Raw genomic sequence first — 4,392 nt, forward strand, 5'->3', positions numbered from 1 at the left:
TCCCAGACACTGACACACACACTGGTCCCAGACACAAACACACACACACACACACACACATCCCAGACACTGACACACACACTGGTCCCAGACACACAGGTCACACACACACTGGTCCCATCCGCGCACACACACACATACACACACACTGCCCCCCCCACACACACTGGTCCCGCACACACGCACACTCTGGTTACACACGCATGCACGCACACGTCCCAGGCAGCTCTGTGCCCGGCTGGCCGGGCTCGGTGCGTGGCGGCGCAGGCCCGGAGCAGCAGAGGTCGCTGTTGGACCACGTTTGAGCGCGGCGGGGCCGGAGCGGGCTGCGCTGGGCAGGGAAACCTCCCCGGAGGGTCCCCTGCCGCGCGCCCGCGGAGGCCCGGGGGAGCGCGCCGCCAAGCACCCGCTGCCGCGGCCCCATGCGCGGCCCGGAGGGACAGGGGCGGGGACGGCGGCCTACCGTGGGCGCTGGGATGCTGCCTGCCGAAGAGCTTGCTGCTGGTCGCCTCTTTCCTGCTGTCCGCCGAGTCACTGAAGTCTCCCTTCTTCAGGTCCGCGTCCTTGGAGAAAAGGCATTCGACGGCGGCAAGGTGCGCCCCCCCGCGGCGGCAGGCTGCACCCCTGCGCGGGCACAGAGAGGGCGAGGCGGGGGCACAGGGCGGTCGGTCAGGGCCGCAGCCACACAGCGGGGCAACCCCCAGCTCCTCAACCCCCCTGCCCCCAGCCCGGAGAGGGGTCCTTTCCTCCCCACCCCTGGGGCCGCCACCGGGGCCGAGGGCACGCACCCCTCTCTGCGCAGGGAGAGGGCAGCCTCATGTCCCCGCACCGCCTGCCCCGCGGGGCGGCAGAAAAGCCACGGGGTTGCAAAGTCACGGCTGGGAAAGAGCTGGCCTTACCTAACTGAACACACGCGGATACAAGTTTGCGACAGTTGGACTCCATTACCCGTTATCTGCAAAACATTAAATGGATCGGGGTTGGTTGGTTGTTTTTTAAAAAAAAGATGAGCACTTCAGAAGAAATCATTATCATCATCGTCATCATCATCATCATCATGGCTAAACGACCTCTTGAGGTCCCTTCCAGCCCTACTTATCTATGGTCTCTATGAAGATCATCTTCATAAGAAGCCGGGCTGTTTTCCTAAAGACTGATACAACATCCCAGCAAAGATTGCTACATCAGTCTTTAGGAAAACAGGTCCAAACAAGGTCCCAAGCAAGTCCCCGTGCCCCCCCTCCCCAGTTCCCCCCCTGCCCTAGAAAGAGCCTGCAAACACTCGGAGCATGATGATCATGATCAGCCACTATTAAAGCGTCAAATCCGCCTTGGTAAAGACAAATAATAATAATAAATACTCCGCATTGTATTTGTGCCGGGGTAGGCACGCGCTGCACAGTGCGCCTGGCTGCCTTGAAGCGGCGTGGTTTCTTCTCACTCGTGGGCTGCCCCCATACAACTCCTAGCGTTTGTCTTGGAGGTTTGAGACCGTGACACTGGCTAGATCCCTACAGTTTCCTACAGCTGGCCTAAAACGTCTGCCTCCCTTGCGCTTCTGCCTTAAAAAAAAACAGGAGCTGAAGCAAGGAAGGGGAAAATCCCAGCCGCGCAGTAAAATGAGTGATTCTGCAGTAAAATCAGGGGATTAGTGCCTGATTGAGATGTCTGTGTTGTTGGTTTTTTTTGAGGGGGGGTTGTTTTTTTTTTGGTTGTGTATGTGTGTGTGTGTGTTACACTGGGAAGGTTCTTGCCCTGATCTGGGCAAGCCCCAGGTCCATTGTGCTGAAGGCAGGTTCAAGCAGGCACAAACGGAGCAGCTGCAGTGGGGGAGCAGGTAAAGCAGAGGCACGAGCAGATTACAGGAGTGTGGCCCAGGGAGAACCGAGCCAGGTCCTTGTTATTCATTAAGGAGCCTCTGCTGACTACCCGAGCTCCTTGTCTGGGAAGTCCGAGTGCAGGAGCCAGGAGGCGGCCAGGCAGTGGGCGCCCGGCGCTGGCAACGCAGGGTTTCCCAGCCTGGGAGCGCTTGCTGGTCCCCGCGCCTCTGCTCTCTCTGTGCCAAAGAGCAGCCCAATTTGGCTCCTCCAGATTTAGTGATTCTGCAGTAAAATCACAGGATTAGTGCCTGATTGAGATGTCTGTTCGTGAGATATTACAAAATTCATTATCACAGCTCTCTACTAACTCGATATGAAGTAACACAGATGGGATTTTATTAGTCCAGGCTTCAAATGTTTACTTATGATAATTTCTGGGGAAATTTGCATGTCATCATCATTTCGGTAATCTTTTCTTCTTCTTCTTTCTTTCTTTTTTTTTTTTAATGTCTGAACTGGGTGCATTATTAGCTGGTACAGAAAATGCCGCAGACTGGAGCTCACAAACATTTTGGGCTGAAATAATAATAGTAATGATGGCGATGATGATGATAAAATAATACTGATGATGGTGATAATAATAATTGCGACAAGAGCTAGGGCTGAAATTCACTTAGTCACTTTTTCAAAAGTTTGGGGAAATAACACGGATTTTGTCCTAGGAAGTGGCGATTTTTCAAAGCGGGGGAGGGGAGGAATAAAAAAGGTCGAGCTATGTTTTTTCGGGGCACTTCTGAGACTTATTAATGACTCGGCGATTTATCTTCAAAACCAAAGAAGGCCTTAGGAAGAGCTGCGAGCTGTATTCCCTGCTCCTTCGCAGGGCCGGGCCTAGTGGCTGAGCTGTAGCTAAATTATTTGGGAGGTAATTAAAAAAGACTTAATTCCTCTCTGCAGGTCCCTGCAGCCGACTCTGTCAAGACAAGCCTCGCATGACAAATTCACTTGCCCTGCCGCGGCGCTTGCCTGGATGGCTAATTTATCTAAAAAATTGAGATGCACAACTTTTGCCTCCCCTGCTTCGGATGGGAAGTTGTTTTTCTGTTCCCTCCAGCCCTGGGATGAATACATCTTGTCGGACGGGATTATTTCCTTCAGCCGCCCCAGCTCTACCCACAGCCGCTGCTCTTCATTTGCCTTTTTTTTTTTAATGTTATAACAACGATTGCAAACACATCTGGACAGGGAGGTGGGCATGCAAAATGAAGGATTTTTCCATTGGTGCAAGTCTGCTGCTTCTCTGAACGCAGAATCTGCTTTCCGGGTTGGTTTATTAATTTCTATTTCTATTCACTTTGACACTCGCTAGCCTATTTCATGATTTTCAGGACGCTAAATAATAATAACCACCCTCACCCAGGCTCGCAAAGTATTTTCTTTTCTAAAGATCGCAGTTAATGAACAGCCTGCTCCAAGCACTTGAGCCCGGTCGGCAGCATATCCCTAACGAAAGAGATCATCTGAATTATTATCTCTTAATATTATTGTAGGCACAAATGAATTGGAGTCCGCGGCCAACAAGAAGCCGAAGCACTCTTCAGGAGTGAGGATTTTTTATTTTTATTGTGTTATGCAAGTGTCATGATAGGTGCTTCAAACGAAAAGGGTGCTCAGTTTCGGGCCTGATCCTTCAGTCTCTAGGCAGACGAGTCACCCAGAGGCGCAGCCTAAATCGGGATTACTCAAGTGAGTAGAGGCTGCAGACATGGGTCGCTCCGATGGCACGACAGCCCGCGTCCGGCTGTTTAGGATCTCATCACCCCCAGGAAATGGATTGATGTTATTTCTATTGCCTGAATATTTCTTTACTGCTCCCCCAGCCTCTCTCGGCGCACAGGTCAGCCTGCAGCGAGTCTCCTACCAAGCATAGGCAGATCCTTTGTGCATAAATCCAACTCGAGCTTCTCCTACAAGCAAGGCGCTGCAACCAGGTAAAAAATGGGGGCGATTTCCCCTCCCCTGACCTGTCCTAGACCCCCTCTTTGATTTAAGGATAGACTATCCAGCAAAGGATAACAGAAGCGCGAGCAAATGTAGAAGTTTCTCCGAAAGATGAGACTTTAAAAACTGATTTATTAAAAAAATATAAAACCAAACAAACAAAACCCCCCAACATGTTCTGCGTGCTGCTTTTAGGAAGGAAGGGGATGTGGAAGGGGGTCTGAAGAAGCATGGTCATTTCATTTGGGAGAGCAGGACATGGTGGGGGTGAGAAGGGAGACAGGCCTCTCCTCCCCCAATAATTAGTTAGTAATTCGGGTAACTTCGTTCCGGGGAGAGTGGAGAAAGAAAGAGCCCTTCGCACCCACTGCAAAGTAGCTCTTAAAGAAGACAGGCTATCGGTTCGGCCTGATAGAAAGCCTGATCGTCTTGAAAACTGCGATCAGTTCGGCCTGATCCGGTTTTCAACTGCGATCGGTTTGGCCTCATCGAAATCGTGACCCGGTAACATGGGCCTGTCTCTCAGGTACTCTTCTCAAGGCCTCACGTGATTGCTAGTTAAGGGATCCCC

At 51.8% G+C, this 4,392-nt stretch overlaps 1 long non-coding RNA gene across 1 annotated transcript in view; it reads right to left on the bottom strand.

The window, feature by feature from the left end:
* Positions 1-609: 609 nt before the first annotated feature.
* Positions 610-4,392, bottom strand: part of LOC112550578 — a 4,383-nt gene continuing 600 nt past the window's right edge. Inside the window, exons 2-3 of the long non-coding RNA XR_003094504.1 lie at positions 900-955; positions 610-624 (exon numbers count right to left, since the gene is read on the bottom strand). This is a non-coding gene — a long non-coding RNA (uncharacterized LOC112550578). The remainder of the gene's footprint in view (positions 625-899; positions 956-4,392) is intronic.

This window comes from Alligator sinensis, unplaced genomic scaffold (genome assembly GCF_000455745.1).
Source record: "Alligator sinensis unplaced genomic scaffold, ASM45574v1 scaffold861_1, whole genome shotgun sequence".
NCBI classification, from domain to species: domain Eukaryota; kingdom Metazoa; phylum Chordata; order Crocodylia; family Alligatoridae; genus Alligator; species Alligator sinensis.